This window comes from Triturus cristatus, chromosome 1_2 (genome assembly GCF_964204655.1).
Source record: "Triturus cristatus chromosome 1_2, aTriCri1.1, whole genome shotgun sequence".
Taxonomy (NCBI): domain Eukaryota; kingdom Metazoa; phylum Chordata; class Amphibia; order Caudata; family Salamandridae; genus Triturus; species Triturus cristatus.
The window spans coordinates 1,024,417,794-1,024,439,415 of record NC_140580.1 but is presented as its reverse complement, the minus strand read 5'-3'; the positions used below and the strand labels follow the sequence as shown (position 1 = coordinate 1,024,439,415).

Genomic DNA, 21,622 nt, shown 5'->3' with positions numbered 1-21,622 from the left:
CCAGTTACTTTCATGATGTTCATCAGCCACACACCATTCCCTCACATATCTCAACCAGTTGGGTACATTCAGGATTTTAGGGCTTAGCTAAAGTATTGTCAATCGCCTCCTTGCCCAAAAAATTCAAAATGTATGAACATTCTCTTTATCTTATTTTTGGGGAAACTTGTCCCTATGCCTAACAGGCATACCTGTGGGTTTGCCTGCAACTCCACTTTGAATCCCTTCATGGTAATGACTTACCACTTGTTCCCATATAGGAGCTTATCTTGATGTCGGGCAGATTTGCGTCTGCCCGACAGAGTCGCAGAAACAGGATCGACCGACCTCTGGTAGGCGGTCCCGAGCGCCTAATCAAGATGCAACCGCACATGGTGCGATTGCATACTCCCATTCCTCTATAGAATCTCGTGTTACAGCCGTTACACAAGCTCCCATAGGGGAATGGAAGTCTGTGTTCATCCCTGCACCCCACCTCAAGGTGCCTGCCACAAGGTGTAGGGATCAACAGGGAGGCACCTATGGCGCCAGCTCGGCACCCAACCTGAGGCTGAATACAGAAGGTATCCCTGCTAGGGGCCCCCAAACATGCTTTCCGACAGGGTTCCCATGTTGGAAAAGCCGGCATGGAAACCCTGCCGGAAACCATGCATCGTAATCCAGAAGGCGGAAACACCTTCCATTTGGATTACAGGCCAGTCTCTGACTGGCAGACAGGCTCCTGAAACCTGTTGGAAGCCAGTCAGAATGACTGGCTGGTTTCAGTTCCGACCGGCTGTATCATAATCAGCCGGTCAGAGTTGAAACCAAAGATGAGTGTCAGGTCGGAGGCATTCCGACACTCATCGTAATAGGCCCCTAAATGTCAGACCTGCCATCTTTAACAACGTTTTACTGTGGGATGGAGACGGTAGGGTCGAGTGACAGGGCAGGGCCCGTGCCAGATACTTTTCATCCAGTTGTGGAGGAGTTTCTGGGGTTTCTGCCCATGGAAAGGGGCCATGGAAAGGGGTGTTGCTTTGTGCTGAGCACTGCCTAAGCATAACTTATTTTCCCTTTCAAAAAATTCAAAAGTTTCTACAGCTGCTGCCGGTGTCCTGGGGAGATTGCAACACCCAAGTGGACATTAGCTGTGTGGATTCGCCTCACATCAGCTGGAAACCCTCTCTGTGCAGAGGGCACCAGTCCACCTTGAGTTCCACTATGCAATACAGGGTATCCACAAGGTGAATGTTTGAAGGGAGTATGAATTGTGTGACACACGGAGGGAGTGAGTTGGCAGGTCTGTTTTAAAGAGTGATGTAAGAGTGTTGACACTGAGTGGAAATGTAATGTGTGACATAACTTTGCTGACATTGTGTGGCAATATAATGAGTGAAGCAGGACTGCTGACTGAGGTGGCAATATGAGTGATGCAAGATTGCTGAAATTGAGTGGCAGATGTGAATAAGGTGGCATTGTATTGAGTGCTGGTTGCATGGGTGACACTGTAGTGAGGGCAGTTTTACAAACCTATTTGATATAAAAAATGCAACTTAAGCCAGTATTTTCAAAGAAGCATGTTTAAAAGAACAGATTAAACAGAGGAAGACCAGGATCTCAACATAAACATGACATACAGGACAGGGGGAAAGTCTCCATAACTGAAATGTAGAGTTCAGCAAGTAAATTCTTGATTAGATGCTGTTTCGGAGGTTAGAGTAGAAAGAAGCAGATGTGCAGCTTAAAGTCACATATACAATTGTGCATAATTAAATTTGAGTGGCCAGCATTAGAAATTCACCAAGACTCACTCCCCACAGTGGTAGGACACCAGTGGAGACAGCATTAAGCTACCATTTGTTGTAGCTTTAGTCCCTGTATTATCTGTCCAGGAAATGGCCCCCTGATCCAGCATGTCAAAGAAGTGATCTGGGGAAATGGAGGTATACCAGTACCTGTTCAAAGTCAGTTGTTGTGTAGCAGAGTGAGACAGTCAACCATGAGAGTAAATATTCTGCCACCTTTACATGAATTAGGACACATCTATATTGCCTGACTGAGAGTTGACCCCCCACTTAATTCATAAAAATACAACTAAATGTTTTTTTAAAAATCTCTTTAATTGAATTTATGCAGTTTTTTAAATTTACATACATATACTATGTCAGTTCCACAACAGGTGCATTTGATACAATGCTTACACTGTAGCAGACCATCAGTATATGACAGAGTATAATGCTGTCAGCTTAGTGCTTACAATATCTATCTGGTGCCTCTTAACAGCAGTTTCAAGTTTAGAAGCAATTACTTTATTTTTTAGTCATCGATGTATATTATGTAAGGCCTACTTAAGTGCAATTATAGTAGTGGTGAATTTATGCAAGAGTCCGATTAATTCTAACACATGTAACATAGAAAAGAATACAACTAAAAACATTGACCCCGCCCGTTATACCTTTTCCGTTTCCCCGCATATTCTCATGTAGTGTTGCCCTGTTGATTTATTTCTCAGGGTCTTCCGTCTGTGGTGCACGCGCCTGTGCAGTCTCATGATTGACACATAGTTGCTCATGGACTACCGCAGGATACGCTCAAGTGATATGCCCATTTATGCCACCTGCCCACATGTCACTCAGTCGGGAAGTCTCTGAGATCCCCACCCACATTTTGCTGCAGCTCGATTAAACAAGCATTTGCAATGCAATAGGTCTCGCATTTGCAAAAGTTTAAGCTATTGGCATTGTTCATGACAATGCCTTTTTTAATCTATTTTATAAAACAAACACATAATGGCATTTATTTATCATTTACAAAGCCAATAGCTAGTGTTGCATTATTATTAGCAATGCCAGCTGCTCACACTTTTATAATGCGAGACCTATTGCATTGCAAATGCTTGTTTACATCTGCCTTTCTTTCTTGATTTAACTCCCTCTACGCTGTATCGTGGCTTAGACTTGTACACAGGGTCTCCAGGTTCACAGATAGCTTAGATGCCACCAGGAATTGTAGTTGTCAAGGTGGCCTTGGTGGACCTGTTTGACCTTCTGATGTAGTTTAAAGGTGTGGTTAAAAAAGGTGTGCTATCTTAACAGACCCAGGTTGCATCATCTGTTTCAAATACCCTGGTTGTCCCAAATATATCCAAGCAACCGCTACTGCTTTTAGCTTCCCTGGAACATTCATATGATAGCGTATATGTGTAGGCATTATTACAGGTCACCGTTATTTGGGCACGGTCCCGATGGTGGTGATAAATTTGTCTGCAGCTTTCCATCTACTCATGGAATCTGAGTGTAAAATGTGCAGAAACCAAATGATAAGGGGGGGTCAAACCCTACTTTTCTTCAGCTAGAGCTCTTCAATCACTTTGACAGATGCAGCTTACCATTCTAGCATCAATGATATTCTGATTGTCCTTTCCCTGTTGGTTGGCAAAGCACAATGCTTTCACCACCTTTGGACCTTGATACATAAAGACTCTTCGGTGTTGGCATTTGTAAAATAAGGCTAGAAACGTAAAGTACCAGAATGCTGCTTTCTCTTTCCTCCTCTGACTAAGAGCATTTTTGCACTTCTTGATGTATAAGTACTCTTGACAATCACGTGCATCGGTCGTTAACTCAAAAATCTTTGAGTGGTGGGTTTGTACCTGTGATATTTCGGGTTTATGTAAATAAACAGATTAGGCCCATTCAGTATTTATATTTGTTAATGTCAATCTGTACCTACTGCCATTTATTAAAATTTAAAAAGGAGACAGTGCTGTGAATTTGGCAGGAGTACTCATTTTGTACTTTCATGTGGGCGAGAGGAGCATCTGCCTCTGTTAACACTTTAGAAGCAGCAGGCTGGCTTGGATTCCCACTACTAAGGTATTACCCAGGGTGGATTAATGTCCCTGCTGCCCTGAGAGAATGGTACAGCACACCAGCTTTTTTCTAAAGCTAGTCTTCAAGTAGACCGTGTCTGACGTCTGCACATGCAAACCATTTTTGTGGTGAAAGATGAGATTTTGCAATCTATTGCATTCATGTTGTACTGCATGCCAGAATCTAAATAAGAGTTCAATTTGCGCTCCGCTTTAGATTAGAAAGAAGAGCCTCAGTCCAGGTGTGTTATGATGAATCCAGTAGTTTCTGGGTGTGGTCTGGGTTTAGCATAGACAGAACATATTATAAGGGTGTCTGCTTGATATCAAAGAGGCACTTCTGAGACGCTTTATTTCAACGGTCTTTCAGAGTCTCATTAGAAGAGAACTAAGGGCCTGATGTACAAAGCCATTTTGCATTTTTTTCAGAATCGCAGAGTTTGTGCCAACAATTCATTAAAGCATTTCCAGACTGTAAAATGGTTTTACTGACTTTCTGAATTGCCGATAGCAATGGGCATCAAAGGGGCTTCCCTCGCAATTGTGAAACACGATGTATCAATGGCTTGGTTTGTAACACCAGTTGGTGTTGCAAAACATTGATAAGTTACTGAATTATCAAAAAAAGCATTTACAATGCAATGGGCTCGCCTTTTGCATAAATTGGAGCTATTGCTATTGTAAATGACAAACTTTTTTATTTACGGGTTGGTTTTGAAAACAGATAAATAAATGGCATAGTCATTTACAATGCCAATAGCTTTAGCTCTCGCAAAGGCGAGACCTATTGCATCTATATATATATATATATATATATATATACACACACACGCACACACACACACACACACACACACACCCCCCACACACACACACACACACACACACACACACACTCCTTTGGTGAATATGTAGTGTTGGAAGGGGTCCACAGGGGGCACAGCGGTGGGGAAACGAGTGGGACAGAGGGCAAAAGGGAAAAAAAACGAGTGGCGCAGAAGGGCACAGAAAAACGAAAGGAACAGAGGGCAGAAAGGCACAAAAAACGAGGAAAAACGAGTGGCACAGAGGGCAGAAGGGCACAAATAAACGAGTGGAACAGAGGGCAGAAAGGCACAAAAAAAAAGAGGGAAACGAGTGGAACAGAGGACAGAAAGGCACAAAAAAAGAGTGGAAAACGAGTGGAACAGAGGGCAGAAAGGCACAAAAAAGAGTGGAAAACGAGTGGCACAGAGGGCAGAAAGGCACTAAAAAAGAGTGGCGCAGAAGGGCACAAAAGACGAGAGGAGCAGAGGGCAGAAAGGCACACAAAAAACGAGTGGAACAGAGGGCAGAAGGGCACAAAAACGAGTGGAACAGAGAGCAGAAGGGCACAAAAACGAGTGGAACAGAGGGCAGAAGGGCACAAAAACGAGAGGAGCAGAGGGCAGAAAGGAACAAAAAAAGAGGGAAAACGAGTGTAACAGAGGACAGAAAGGCACAAAAAGAGGGAAAACGAGTGGAACAGAGGGCAGAAAGGCACAAAAAACGAGGAAAAACGAGTGGCACAGAACAAGAGCGCACTGAAGCTGACGAGGAGGGAGTGGGAGGGGGGAGTGGGGGCGGGCGCAGTGGTGCGGGCTGCAGTTGTAAAAGGCAGGGAGAGGGTGAGATTGAGGAAGGGAAAGATAGGGATCAAAGGAAAAAACAAGGGGGTGGCAAATGGTGTGTACTTTGATGTCCTCAGTGGCCGCGCGGCTCACTGAGGACATCAAAGCAAGTGATCAGGCAGTGCTTTTCAGGCTGCCAAATGGTGCGCGCGCCCAGGGCACATGCACTGTATTTGGAGGCCTGAAAAGCCACTGTTTGCACTTCTAAAACTCGCTTACTATAAGTCTCGCCAGAGCAGCGCTAAAGCGCTGTCTCAGACGAGACCTAAAAAGCATCCCAATAGGTTGCTATGGAATCCTGGCGTAGGCCCAATGTTTCCTCACATCTTATGGTGATACTTTCTGCCTTGGCCCATGCTACCAATGAATGACGCCACGCCTGCGCAAGTGGTGGATCTGTTGCTTTCCACCTTTTAGTTAGCAATCTCTTAGCTACCACCATCCCTAAATCTAGGAACTTAGACGTTACCTCGGTGGCTGACGTTCTCCTGATTTTGTCCAATAAGTATACTGGCCATTCAAAAGGCAGTTTGTGGCCTGTGCAGGTATGTAACATACTGGCTACCTCGCTCCAATATACACCTATCCAGGGGCAGCTCCATAACATGTGTAGTAGATCAGCTCCCAACTCAGCACATCTCGGACACGCTGCATCTGCTCGATTGAAATACCTATTGATCTTAGCAGGTGTGAGGTAGACTCTGTGGATTATATACAACTGAATTTGCCTGAACCGCATGTTTCTGGGTATATGAATTGGGCTTACTAATATCTGAGCCCATTCCTTGTCTACGAGTTGGCGCCCCAGGTCTAGCTCCCACTTGCAGTGGAGGGAATCCAGGCTTATCGCTGCATGGGTCCTAAACGACGCAGCGAACCAGCGTATGAAATGACTGCCGCGTCCCAGGACGTGTAAATACTGTATGGTAAGGTGTGGCTGCAACTCCGAAAATACAACTAAATGTTTTTACAAGTGCAAACTGTACTCACAGGTGAGACAAGGTCTAGGCAGAAGGCTTGTCACATGCAGATCAAGATTGTGTCATTTTGTGCTTATTCACCATGGTATATGCATATCTCAATCGACTAGCTAGCTCCTTGCAGCAACCATGCTCCTCTATCAAGCTTAGCTTGAAGGTGCAGAAGTGCCACTTCTCATCAATGTTGGTGACAGCAGCCATAAGGGGACAGAGTTATATTTGTTGTGATTCTGGAGGAAGTTGATATGTACAGTGCCATTACTCGCATGAAGAATGATTGCACTTCAGGTGCGGAACCAGGTTTGGAGGTAGGCAGTCAAACCAGCTCATCGCCCTCACATGGTGAGATGTTGGCACCATGCCTCAACAAATGCCCACTCATGTAGTTCCTGAGGCACTTCAGCAATGTGATCTTCTTAGTCAGGACTGCGGGTAGGATCTGACATTTGGATAAAACTCTGCCTTATTCCACTCAACATACTGTAGGCTATCACCATCATTGTACATGCTCAACCGGGTGGAATCATTGAACAATACACCAACACTATTATCAGACAACTGGTAGCCCAATCTAATACTTGTCAGAATAATCAAGGCATTGACACTGGTGAGCAGCTGGACCATTTCAGAGAGGTAGCAGTCAATGGCTCTGCAATCACCTCATCATCCTTTCCAGAAACAGCTTGTTTCTGCACCATGGGACTCACAAGACCTTTGTTGAGAACAGATAGAGGTTTATGACTCCTCTCAGTCCTGCTTGGGGCAATGGAAAATTGGGGAGACACAATCAGACAGGTGGTGGGAAGCCGGACAAGGATATATCCAGATGTTAAGAAATCATCTGTCAGCAGATCAACAGCGTGTGTTTGGATCAGACTGTAGCATTTTCTAAATCAGATGAGCAGCTACTGGTTTAATGTGCTTCAGTATAGTGTATTCATTCTTTTCAATTCACATATATGTTTCCTTGAGACAGGTTGTTTCAAATGGCAACTTTCTTACGAGGAGTGTGTACAAAATGCAGCCAAGAGACCAGATGTCCACCTGAAAACTGTAACCCTTTTTTCCGAAAACTTCAGAAGCGATGTAGTTTAGAGTCCCACACAGCGTTTTCTTGTGTTCACCATCAAATTAATTTTTTTTCGCCAAACCAAAATTGCCTATTTTCACCTCTACTTCATTATTGAGGAACAGGTTACTGAGCTTTAGATCCTGGTGGATGATCCTGTTACGGTGTAAATACTGGCAGCCCAGGATGGTTTGTTGCATGTGGTATCTGGCCTCAAGTTCAGTCACTACTTTCCTCTCCTCGTGCACCTCCAGTAAAGACTTTTATCGGCCTAGTTCTAGCACCATGTAGACAGAGTCCTGGTCCTCAAAGAAGCTGCTGAAGCCCACCACCTGCCCATGGCTCAGACTGCGGTGGATGGAAATCTCCATGCTCATCTTCTCCTTCTGGTGCAGTTTCAGCATCATGCTCTTGGGCACAATTTTCTCCTCCAGCACTTCCTAAGTCTCCATGTCCATGATCTCGAAGCACTTGGCGAAGCCATCCTTGTCCAGGAAGCGGTCATGCTTGTAGCACCACTAGGTGCAGTGGTCCACTAGTATTTTGGGGACCTCCTTGTGTGCCGGGGCAAGGGTCTACGGTGACAAGGCTACTTTAACATGGCCAGCGGGACTCCTGCCTTCCCGGGGATGGCTTACATAGCAAGGTGAGGAATTTGGGTTTAAGGATCCAGATGGGGGCTGTCCGCAGGGAGGCAATGAGTGCCCACGCTATGGGAAAAAATGAGGGACCACAAGAGGACATGAGGACTTTTTCAGTTGAGTTAAAAATGTACATGGGTTCGGGCAAACCCTCAGACTTTGCTTCCCAAAACCTTCCTCCTCTCATTTCCCTGTACCTCTCTCTATGACTTCGTTCCAAACTTATTAAACCAGGGCCCTAGAATGGCAATGGTTAGAAAGAACTGCATAGAGCTGTAGTAGCAACTCATTTGAAGGCCCACAGTTCTCATCGAGACAAGTGGAGATCTTCAAATATGGCAGACTGTTGTTCACAGGTAGATCCGCCTGAGGACTACCTGTGAAAAAGAATCCAACCCAAGGATGGGCACAGCGGTCTGGACAGGCATATAACATGGCCCTCTTTTACTGAGTGTGATGACCCAGGCGGTAGTGCACTGAGAGTGGTACCAGCAAGAAATTAAAGTAGCAGAACATGCATTTGTATGTGTCACAGGGCTGAGAGCGATGTTTCCTCCCTCTCCAGTTGTGTTAATGTAATGACCAGTCACTTACAACTGGGTATTTTGCGAGGGCCTCCTTGATAAGGGCCAGTGTGCTGTAAAATCTGAGCCGTCCGCTCCGATGGAAGGTGAGATCACCTTCCATCAGAGCGGACGGCTGCTTTACTTTTGCTCACTCAGATTTTGCAGCACACTGGCCCTTATCAAGGAGGCCCTCGCAGCTGTTTAGCTTATGATCACTACAAGAAGAAGTTCATTGTTATGAACGAAACGCGTTGGCTGAAATTTTCTACATTTGGATCTTCGTAATAAAAGACTGTTTAAAAGACTAATACCAAAAGGCTATGAGACTTATTGGAAACAAATCCATTCACACCTAACAGGTGGTGCACCACTCCAACTTTGGGCTCAACAGGAAAGCAGTTTTGAAGAAGAAGGCCCTTCCCAGCGAACCCAAAGAAATCCTGTGGAAGACAGAAGGTTGGAGTGTCACCTCACCCGTGGATATTCTAGGAACCAGAATATCTACACCAGGGAATCCGGGTGCATAGGTGAGAAGTGACATTGGAAATCGCCGTAGACCACAGTGGAGGACTTCGAAGAAGATGACGCTGGAGTAGACTGTGCAAGAGTCCGGTGGAATTCAAGAGTGGATTCTTGAAGAGGAGAACCTGTAAGCAGAGGGGACAGAGTCAATGCCACTAGGACTCTGAGGAAGACCAGGAGTCGTGCACGAGCTGTCCCACATGGGATGTTGAGAACCAGTGGGTGGTGTCTAGCGGAAGCAACAACATGCCTTGGCACCTGCAACCGGCATGGAGATTGAAGAAGGAAGAAGGAGTAACGTAGGGACCAGCAAGGTCCAATGGACTCACCAAAAGCAGGAGAGTCAGAGCAGGCCCCAAGCAAGTAGGGGAGCCCACTGAAGCAGGAGAAGACACTCAGGAGGACCGACAGGCCAAAGGAACAAGAGTCGCAAGAGGACCTCGTGCAGCTCACCAAGAAGGAAGGCTCGCGGTGCAGAAGATGCGGAGAAGACACTGCACTTAGCAGGAAGAGATGCTGGAGGCATGAGCTTCTTGAAGCCCGAAGAGTGGCAACAGCAAGTTTATGCGGTGCACAGAGGTTCGGTCCCATTGGTTCCAAAGAGGTATATTGGCCTCAAAATTGCGGAGAGGACAGGACAGGCCTCGCCGGAGTTGCAGAACCAACACCTGTGTTGCCGAGCCTTTTGAAGTACGCGGGACGTCAGGAGCAGCAGACCGTTCAGCTCTGTTGCGGTGACTGCAGATGCAGGGGAGTGACCTCTTCACTCTAAAGGAGATTACTTCAGGGTGTCCTTGATGCCCACAGTTCTGGTAAAGATCCTGGAAGAATTACAGCCATGCACAACGCAGAACAGCGATACTAAGAGCAGCAGGAGTCTTACTTGATACAGTCTCGATTCCAGGCAAAATCCAGAAAAGTTTAAGTGTCCAGATGGTCGAAGAGTGACATGGTTTCAGGCTTGAGTCTCGTCCCACGATGAATCTGTAGAGCCACCCACAGGTAAGCCCTTAAGTACCCTAGGGAGGGGCTGGACAGAGGGGAGGATATTCCCATGTCCTTTGTCCAGTTTTCCACCCGGAATCCTGGAAGAGAAGGCGGCAGGGACCAATGCTCCATGAATTCAGAACCGCAACAATTTTGAAGGACAGTGCTAGAATTGGATACATTGTTAAAAAAAAGTGAGACCAACTGATGCGGAATGCGTGGAGGAAGAACTGGTGCTAGACTTGTGGTACAGTGTGCCAGTGATCTTACTTAATAGGCATGATACTCTTGTGAAGACTGTCTTGAATATGTAGACCTCGCCCTAGATACATTTCATTGCCCGTGGGGGGCATTGTTGTTCCTTATACCCTTGTCCTGATGAGGCCGGATGAAAAAGGGCTGAAACGCGTCGACTGTTGGTGCATGGAGGAATCCATTAAATTAAGAAAGAGTTGTATTAAATTGGATATACACAATGCAAAATGTTTTTAGAGGTGTAGCCTTGACCTCATGTGTATATAGGATTACCTCGCAGTGGGTTGCTGTTATTTAGAGCGCAAACACAGAAACTGAAAATTGGGGGGTAGGAAACAATATCTGACTAAATGAGAATATGCAAGTGTTTGTGTAAAAAGTTTTTTTATTTATGTTTTGTTTTGAATTTTCATCAATTTAAGAACAATTAAATGAAGATAATAATTGTTCCGATCAGGAATAAATATTGGTATGTGGTCTTTGATCAATATAAGTAATTGGGATGGGATGATGTACTATTGAATAGGGTAATTTGATGTATCCTATGGTTACTATGAATGTATCTATTCTTCCACATCATTATTTTGTATAGTGTGATTGTGATATTTCTTAGCCCAGGCAGTGGAGGGTGATTAGGGCAAACCCCAGTGATTCTTTACAGTTTTGCACGTCAGCAGCAGGAACCAAGGGCTCCCTGAAATGGCTCAAACTGAAGTATGCAAGGAGGGCACCAAATGTGCCCCTCAAAGCAGTCTGGCGGTGCTGTAAAGCCCCCTACCCCAGCCCACTACACTAAGTCCTGTCTGGGAGTTGGTCACACCTCCCTGTGACAGGAAACCTAATGTTCTACTTTCCCCTGCTTGAGCTTGACTCAGCAACAGAAGGGCAGAATCGTGTCTGTGGTCGGCAGCAGCACTAGCTTGCTGTCAGACCTTGAAAGGCTGTTACCGGTAGTACACGGGGGGTACTCCAAGGGAGCCCCTCAGTGCATGGGATCATACTTCCAATACTGGAATAAGAGTTGGGGTATGATTCCAACATGTTTGATACCGAACATGACTGGGTTCGGTGCAGCTACTATAAATGACTGATGTCCACTTTATGTATTAAAATGGCTGACCACACTTACAAAGCCTGGAGAATCGACTCTGGGGTTTTTAGGGGTGTCCTGCTCATGCAGGGGCACCTTCACACTAATAACCAAGCACCCTTTCCTCTGTACTGAAGAGCCTGCCATATTGGTAAATTATAGGTTTTAAGTATAGTGACCCCTGATATAAGGAAACTTATATCTGTTGTGAGAGGAGCAAGCAGCAACTCACATGGGCTGTAATGGCAAGCCTGGCTCGTAATAACAAGGAGGACACCGTGCTGTTCAGCTGGCTGATCGACCCGTGGACACCTATCAAAGTGCACACAACAGGGTGGTCAATTTTCCACCCATTCTAAGGCCACTTATCATTAGAAGCATGATTTAAGGAACTGGGATCTTTCCAGGAGTTTTCTAGCTGCATGGGTTGTAGTCTCTCTTAATTCTGCTTGAGTTCTACTTGACCTGGACACTGCAACACAATTCTTTACACTTGGTGAGAACATACAGATACCAATCTTTGACGTCATATTTCAAGGAATGTTTTCTGACCTTTGGAAGTTTTTGTCACTAATACATTAAATTATTTCTGCCCTTAAGAAGTCCAAGGTTTTACTGGACAAAGCGCATTGGCTGATGTTTTATGAATTTCAAATGATTCTACAACAAAGTGAAGAAACGCAACTGGATTTGCCAGAGGTTGTCATTTACAAATTGTCTTATACATTGCCTTTTTACTTCGTATGTGGTGCAGCTCTGTTTTTGCTTTAATGGCAAGCCTGTACTTGCTGTGATAAAAACTGAGAAAACCAAACATTAAACAATATTGAATGATAAAGCTAATATTCCAACTCTCCCCAACTCCCCCAACCCTATTCGTCCTCTCAAGAAGTATTAGTTGCCCTAGTCCCAACATTCAAGGCTTTACCTCAGCAACCTAACTCATGGGGTGCGCATGGTCACTTTTCCCTCGCAGCCGGTCCAAAACATCTGAAAAAGTCGCAGTAATAGTGCTGTTAACTATACTGGAGGTACATGTTCCTGCTGTGGTTTTCCCCACGGAATAGTTTATTACGGCATGGCAAACTAGGCAAGCAAACCCACAATCAACAGCAGTGCATTATGATGTCTAAAGGTCCCCCATCACTTTAGTTAGAAATGAATCTCAAGATTCTGGGAGGGGGGATTGGAGGTGGGGCACAATCTGCATGGCCCAGCTTGGCTCTTGCATCTTGACCTGCTGAGTTGCTTGCTTCTCCACCATTACTGTCCCCCATGGGGTAGTCCTCTTCCCTCCCCCTGTGTCACTGAGAACACAGTTTAGTGCAGGACTCTATCGTCATGACAGAGCCTTACACCAAACAGAAAATTCCAGGCCGGATTTTCTTTTTTCAAAATAAACAATAAAATGCATTCAGCAGTTTTTACTGGCCCTTACCACCGGGGACTTCCTGGCATTGACGGGCAATGAAGACTGAGCTCTAATTTCTACCCATCCAAATCAGGTTGGTGGAATTAGTGGTCGGCCTCCAACGTCCCTTAAACAACAGGTCCATCCAAGAGGTTTAATCTCGTGGAGACTGAGTAGTCTCTGCCATGATTAAAACTATGTTGGCGGGGAGGGAACACTTTTACCCTTGTGGAGAACATATACATTAGCCCCTTAGTGTTATCAAGTGTGGCCACTGTGGAAGAGGAGGGTGACATGCAGGCAGCAGAGGTGGTGGTGGGGAGGCTGCTCCACTGTATTGCCCTGTCCAGGCTGCATGCTTCATTCCTGAGTCCGGAAAGCATCCAGACCTGCGAGAACTATGCACTTCAGTCTGCAGCATACCCATCCTGTGCGTAGGCCTGGGCAAAATATACATTGCGATGGTTTAGTTCATGTAATTTCAGAAATTTCGCATTACGCTTGTTACAGGAAATTCCTGAAATTACATTATGCCACTTTGTGTAATTACACGCTATGCACGGTAAAAATTCATTGCAAACACACCATATGCAGTAAACATTTATTGTAAATCAGGATAACAACTGAATGCAAGCATAATAATGAATTTCGCACTAAAATATATCGCAAAATGATGGATTCGGATTTTATTTAATTACACATAAATTCACCGAAATTCCACATAATTATGCAAGAGTAAATTGCACAAATTTTGCTCACTGGCGGGCCCATGATTCTTCCCTTGCATTTTCACGCTTCCTCCTAATCGGCCATACTCCGCCCCTTAAAGTGCTCTGTACTGTGCCAATTGAGTACCTACTATACTGCTGATTATCCCCGCCCCGTGGTCCAGCAGTCCAGACCTGGTGCGTCCTATGGATGTTCAGCTACGCCTCGAGCCTGGTGGAGTCAGGCCTCACATCACATGGCCGGACCCCTGAAGACTCCACAGCACTCTGGCCCATTATCAAGGGGTAGGATGAAGGTGAAGATACTCGTGTTCTGTATGTGTGGAGTCGGGGGAGAAGCCCAAGGCACTCATCAACCTGGTGCGGCACACCCCATTCCCGTTTGCAACTTTTGCATGGTCGGCACCATCTCAGGGCCCTGGCACTGGCTCCGACCCCACAGTTGCCATAGTTCAAGTACTCTAGCACCCACCCGGCTCTCCCCTGTAAGGGAGAACACATGCACGGCACCGGCATTAATCCTCAGTCTCTGTTCCGGTGTTCTAGCCAGCCACCTTGCAGCCCATTTTTCTCTTTTTCAGTCACTTGACGCCTCACAGACTTGATCGTCAGCTCCAGGAGTGTTCCACGACCGCTCTGCCTTGGGATACATAGTTTTTCACCCTTCAGGTGCAAGCAACATCAGGATGATAATGGATGGCGGCGGACAGTAGGGAGATGCCGGATCAAGAATCCAGCATGTTGGGCCACTGGCCACAGGCCTCCCAACCCTCTTGTTTACCCACCCTTTGAGTGATCCCGCTGAATACAACTGAAGCATTTCAGTACACAACCCCAAAACCCAATGCAATTGTCCATGAAGCTTATGGGTATAGATTGATACACAGTGTTGAACGCTGAAGAGTGGTCAAGGAGCATAACTTGGAAAGCCTTTAAGCTGCCCAGACTGGACAAATCATCATCAATGACTGCATTGTCTAAGCCGATACAAATTATCACTTTTTACTTTGTTTGCCTACATTAGTTTATGCATTTATGCAATAGAGGACTGACAGGTCTCCGGTTTCTCTTGGAAGGTGAGACCTGTGGTGTGGTGAAAATTGGCGAAGTCCTGACGGCAGAATCCAGCTTGTTAAAGTAATTGCTATTGCAGTTTTGAAGAGTATGCAATCATTCTAAATTAATAAACACATCTAAATGTTGTTTTAGAAATGTTCCTCGTCACAAAAAGGAGTTGATAGACTGCCGCCAGTACTGGAAGGCAAATTTAATAGCCATCTATCAAAAATGTAAACCAAAATCATTCAGCAGCCATAATGTTAATGTTAATGTTAGGGTTTTGTAGCGCGCACAGCTACTCAATAGAGTGTCCCGGCGTGAGCCCAAGAGTCAAAGGGAACCAAAGCGTAGAAGAACTAAAAACAGGCTAATTGAACAAGAATGTTTTGAGCTTTTTTCTAAACTGAGAAGGATTCTTAAGATTACGCAGATCGAGAGGCAGGGAATTCCAATAAGTTGCTGCAAGGTAGGACAAGGAGCTGCCACCCTTACGAACAGATGTTAGAAGCATATTCGAGGAACGAAGTCACCTGCCGGGGGCGTAGAACTGAAAACGTTTCCTGAGATAGGCAGGGCCATACTCGTAAAGTGCAGCATGAGCAATGGTCACAGCCTTGAACATTATCCTAGCTTTAACTGGCAGCCAGTGTAAGTTACGCAAATGTTGCCCAACACTGAAGCGCTTAGGAAGATCCAGTAGAAGACGAGCGGCAGCATTCTGAACAACCTGTAATTTGTCCAAAAGGTAACACGGCAGACCGACGTAAAGTGCATTCGCATAGTCTATGCGAGAGGTAACCAAAGCACGGATAACCGTTTCTTTAGCAGAGAGAGGCAATAATGGCAAGAATCTGCAGAGGAGTTTTAAAATACCAAAGCAGGTGCCCGTGACTTTGCCAATCTGGTTACCAAAACTGAGTTTCTCATCAAACCAGATGCCAAGATTTTTCACAGGATGGCCAGAAGGAGAAGGACCAGGGGGATTCAGTCGGCCAGAAATTATGCCAAAACAATGGGGGGAACTCCCCAAAGAAAATAATCTCTGTTTTGTCTGCGTTACATTTTTACTGAGCCGACACAAGCCAGCTAAATACCGCAGACAGGCAAACCTTGACATGAGATATGGCGGCCTCGTGTTTCTTCCAGGTAAACAAAAGCTGCGTATCATCGGCGTAGGCAACCACTTTGGCACCCAGGTCCTCAGCCAGCTGAATAAGAGGGGTCATATAGAGATTAAATAGCAAAGGACTAAGCATTAGCAAGCTTATCATTTTGCATGGGCATGTATGCAAAAAACGTAATGCAATGTGGAGACACCTAACACTAGGAGAGACAGCCCAAGTGATATATGTGGGGCAACCTATTTCAGCACCTTCATTTTTTCTCGCTAATTGAGGATGTTCAGATTGCAATTATGCAAAAGGTCTCACAGCGCAATATAAGGACTTTACTATAAGCTACAAAGGCATTGTCTACAACAAGTAAGATGATGTGGAGAGCACATACTCTAGAAGCTATATTGTTCCAGAATCACTGTGAAGGGTTATGTGTAAAAAAAGCACCGTAGAGGGACACAGACAGTCCCAATAAGAGTCAAAAGGGTTGGACCACAAAAATGTGTTTTTTAGCCATATTTTATAATGATCTGTTTAAAGTTTTAGGTGAATATAAAAAATAAGTACAGGTGACAGGGCCTGAAATATAGAAATTTTCAAAGGGAGAAGAAGATATTAATTAAGGAAGATTATTTGTGGAATGTATACAGCACGCCTCAACTGGAAAAGTGTTAGGACAGAAAATAACAGGTACATCAAGATGGGGTACGGATTGAAATGGTGAACAAGCACTGCAGCAGTTGCAATGCAATATAAATAATCTAACTTGGATCTAGACTGACCATTTGTATTTGAACTTATGAAATACCTAAACGGTAGACTTAGAGGTGTTGTCTAAAGGCAGTGCGTGGGGGGTACGTTTTCTTAGTTAAAGCAGAAGAGAGTCCTGTGAGGAAGCAGCAGGCCCTTAGATTTCAGTTATCATGTTTTTTTATTGTTGAGTGCATCAAGCCACACAAACAGAGCACAATGGAACCTGGTTAAGCATTACTGGTTGGTGAATCTCATCATAGTTATCTTTGTAGACTTTTACTGACAACGCAGCCAGGTGTCCCCAGTAGCAGATGATGATCGAGGTGACTCTATGACTCGCTCTTCAACCTAAAGCTACAATACCACTTTAGCTAAGAAGTAGAAGCCATAACCAAGATGGCTGTTCTTGCACTGCCAGATCCTTCAGAAACTGATGCAAGCAATCTTCAGCAGACAATAGTTCACTTACCAAAGTAATGTTGAGCAATTGTCCAGGATGTCGACTCTTTGGCCTACTTTCAAGATGACCCCTGAATTTTAATTTTATTTAGATTCATTGTAAGTAAATTTATCTGATGTGGGTTTCCGGAAAATTTGGCATGACTGTAGAACTCGTCAACAGTATTAGACACTCCTGTGAAACACGTTGATGGTGAGACCTCTAATGGCCGTTCTGCTAAATTAAGTTTGAAGGATGCAGAGAGAGAATTTGGAGAAGCATCTGAATCCAGCAAAGAAGTGGGGCCTGTATTCCGAACTGGAGCCAGGAAATGTTCACAAACTTGGCTCTGGCAAGGCCTGAACAATTCACAGAACTCATGGCATGTATTTTGCGTCTGTAGAGAATATTGCATGGCCTGCCTGGAGATTGATTGTTTATACAGAAACCACTGCAGACCTTCATCGGCCAAGAGTGGAGGATGGTAGGATGGAGTTACCGCAACAGCAGGGCAATAAGCCAAGAAAAGTATCTTCTTCAGTCGACCTGCGTGATATAATATTTATTAATGTCTTTTATTTTTCCTCTGCGTTTTGTTTGTGCCAGACCAGCAGTTTTCTTTTGCTAACTTGCATGTTTTTCCTGCACGGGTAGAAAGAAGAAACTCGAGACTAGAAGCTTCCACTATTCTGTGGAAGTGTCCGGACACAGTGGTTGTACAGGAGCAAAATGCAGCCTTTGAAGAACTCTAAGGACGTGTTTGGATAGTTGTGCAAATGTTCCTAAATAAACATTTGAATGTGCTTAAATACATGTAAGAAAGTGTTCAAACAACATGAAAAGAAGTTCAACAAACACTTGAAGGTGTGGAGGCCAATATGGCCAAACATTCGTATAAATGTGTGAACATGGTGAGATAATAGCCAAAGTGTTCAAGTACAGTGAGAAGGCAATTAGAAAAGTGAGAGAAAGTCTGTGGCCAGGCGTGAAAAGGGCTCGAGTAATGCAAAGTGTCTAAACGACTGATTTAAGATTGGGTGGTAAGAGATAATCTCAGATTTAAGTTGGAAGAGCTAAATCGGAAGAGAATTCACCAGTGCAATTTCCCCTCACTATAGAAAAACATCTGCGGCTATCAATCAATAACTTATATGCTCTCTCCTATGAAAGCCCAAAAAGAATGTGCACATTTATTTCAAAAGTGCCCTCAGCTCTACAAGCATCATATGTAATCCAGTCATTTTAGAAAGTTAAAGAGCCCTTGAACCAAAGCTAGCTCAGAAACTGAAGCCCAACCTTGTACTCCTTTGACTCCCAAAGGGTGCTATTTTAGATCACAACATACATCAGAATCCAAATTCTTTCCATGAAAGTGCAGCACTTGAAGTAAAAGAAAGGCAGCACAACCACAGAAAAACACAACTTCCACAAGAAGCCACAAGCAGGTAACGACGGCTTTTACACAGGTGGGAGGAAACATGTAGTCTGAAATCCACAAGAAAAATATTGATCCAAACACATCTAATGCATTCTCACATGAAGTTGATTACTGTTCTGGCAAAAAACACAGAGACCTCCAAAAACCCACAAGTGATGATATGTACTAGTGTTTCTGTGAATAAGCACAACACAGTCTAACAATGTGAGATGACACTCATGTTGGGGCATTGACCGATGGAGATGTGAAGACAACAGAAGAAACTAGTTACTTACCTGTACACTATGGTTCTCCAGTATGGATATCTTTCATAGATTCACATGCTTGTATCTTCCCCGTCGTCATGGAGGGAGTCTCACAGTAAATGAATAACAACAGCAGGAAAAGAAAAAACTGCATAGAAAACCCATAGGGAAGTATAGTGTTTGGTAACCTATCATCATTATTATGTGGTCCAAAACTCAGCCAATCAGCTGTCAGCGCTGACATCACACTCCCCAGGAGAGCCACCATACCCCAGATTTCCAGCCCAGAGTGAGAGCCAAGGATGTATCTAGAGATAAAAAATGGTCTACCTGAGAAACGGGGAGGCGGGCGGGCCGCATGTGAATCTATGAAAGATATCAATACTGGAGAGCCATAGTGTACAGGTAAGTAACTAGTTTCTTCTCCAGTATTCAATCTTTCATAGATTCACATGCTTGTATCAGAATAGAGAGCAGTATGTATACCATATTGCGTTTCCAGGATAGAACCCCTTTTTTTTCTGAGCTCTGCTCCTTATTACTAGGATATAATAAGTACCTTGAACCAAGAACAAATTAACGACCATGCATTGAAAAAATTATCCAATGAAAGCATCTATATATATATATACATATATAACACAAAATTGTAACAAGAAAAGAATATAGTTACACAATTTATGGTCTGAGAAATACCTTATTGAAACAAGTGTCGTAGAACTGTTTGTCCCACCGCTGTATCCTCTTTCCACACTGTGTCTAGACAGTAGTGTCTAGTAAAGGTGTGCACATTTGTCCATGTTGCTGCTCTGCCGATTTCTGGGAGCGATACTCCCGCGAACAAGGCCGCTGAAGTTGCCAACTTTCTCGTGGAATGAGCACGAACTCTGTCTCGCAGAGGTTTTCCAGCTTTCTCATTGCATAAAGAAATGGTAGAAGCTATCCATCTTGAAATACTAGATCTGGACAGAGCTAAGCCTTTTCTAGGCCCAGAAAAGGCTACAAATAATTGGTTTGTCTTTCGAAATGATTTCGTTTTGTCGATATAGAATTTTAGGCATCTTTTGATGTCCAGAGTATGCAGAGACTTTTCCGCTGCAGAAGAGGGATCCTTAAAGTATGTAGGTAACACCACGAGTTCATTGAGATGAAAAACAGAAGGGACTTTGGGAATCAACTTAGGATTTGTCCTGAGAATGGCTTTATCTTGTCTGAAATGAAGAAATGGTTCTGCAATAGAGAAAGCCTAGATCTCACTGACCCTCCTAGCTGGAGTGAGGGCTAGTAGCAAGGCCGCCTTCCAAGAAATGAACTATAATTCGGCTTTATGCACTGGTTCAAATGGAGGCTTCATGAGTTGCGTCAGGACTGTGTTGAACTGCTATGGGACTAGCAGATGCTGAACTGGAGGGAACACTCTGAAGAGCCCTCTCAGAAATTCCTTTATCACCCTCTGTGACCAAAGAGATGGACGATTAGGTGTTCTGCAATATCTTGTAATAGCTGCAAGATGCACTTTGACTGATGCATGTGAGAGTCCTGCCTTGGCCAAATGTAAAAGGTAAGGAAGAATTTGCTCATGAGGTTCCATGCTGACAAGTTCAGCGATGTCAATTGTGGATGGAGAACTTGTCCGTCGTTCATAGAGATTAGGTCTTGAATCAGGGGAAACTGAACTCTGGGGGCCACTGACAACTGGAGGAGCTCCGAGAACCAGAACTGTCTCGGCAGTGCCGGGGCTATCAGAATTAAATGTCATGGTTCCGATCTCATTATCCGTAAGACCCTCGGTATCAGAGGAAACGGTGGGAACACGTACGCAAACATTCCTGTCCAGCGTAGATGTAGAGCATTTCCCCAAGATCCCGCTTGAGGGAACCTGCTTGCAAAGTGTTTGCATTTTTTGTTGTAGTGGTTTGCAAACAGATCCAGAGATGGGGTGCCCCATAGGCGAAACACTCTTAGTAGATGATTTTGAGATAATTCCCAGTAGTGGGAATCACCGGCTGATCTGCTCAGGATGTCTGCCTGTGTGTTGTGAATTCCCGGGACGTGCTGAATCTGGAGAGAGATGTTGTGCAGCAGGAGCCATTTCCAAATCTCTTGGCTTGCCGATAAGAGCTTTGACCTTGTACCCCCTTGCTTTAACAGATAAAACATCGTCGTCGTCGTACTGTCCGTCCTGACTAGTACCGGTGAATCGTGGATTCTGGGGAGGAACGCCTGAAATCCCAAGAATACTGCTTTTAGCTCTAACAAGTTGATATGAAGTTGATCCTCCTGAGTGGTCCAATGTCCTTGTATTTCGAGGTCTTGGAGGTGTGCTCCCCAACCTTGAAGTGATGCGTCTGTCGTCATGACATAACTGGGGCATTGAGGTTCGAAGAGTAGTCATTTTGTTAAATGTTTCCTGACCCACCACCATGACAGAGCTGCCTGTATTTGAGGAGTGATGGTGATTCGATTCTCTAAGGACCCTTGGGATTGCACCCATTGCATGTCGAGAAGCTCTTGGAGAGGCCGTATGTGTAACCGGCAATTGGGAACTAAGGGGATGCAGGAAGATATAATCCCCAACAATGATTTGAAGATTCTCACTGAAGTGGACCTGTTTGTTTGTAATTGTGACACCAGACTTAGGATTTTTTGAGTGCGCTCCTCTGAAGGAAACGCTTTTGCTTCCTTCGTGTGTAGCCTGGCTCCTAGAAATTGAAGGGACTGCGATCGAATGAAAGAAGATTTTTCCATGTTGATCCGTAGTCCTAGGCAATGGAATCGATCCATGCAGCATTGTAGAGAGTGTAGAGAGTCCTGGTATGGTG

General features: G+C 44.7%; 1 protein-coding gene and 1 pseudogene across 1 annotated transcript in view; both read right to left on the bottom strand.

Moving 5' to 3' along the window:
- Nucleotides 1-21,622, bottom strand: part of PAPPA (pappalysin 1) — a 709,179-nt gene that overhangs the window by 464,876 nt on the left and 222,681 nt on the right. The window lies entirely within an intron of this gene.
- On the bottom strand, nt 6,507-8,191 carry LOC146868614 (serine/threonine-protein kinase PLK1 pseudogene; annotated as a pseudogene).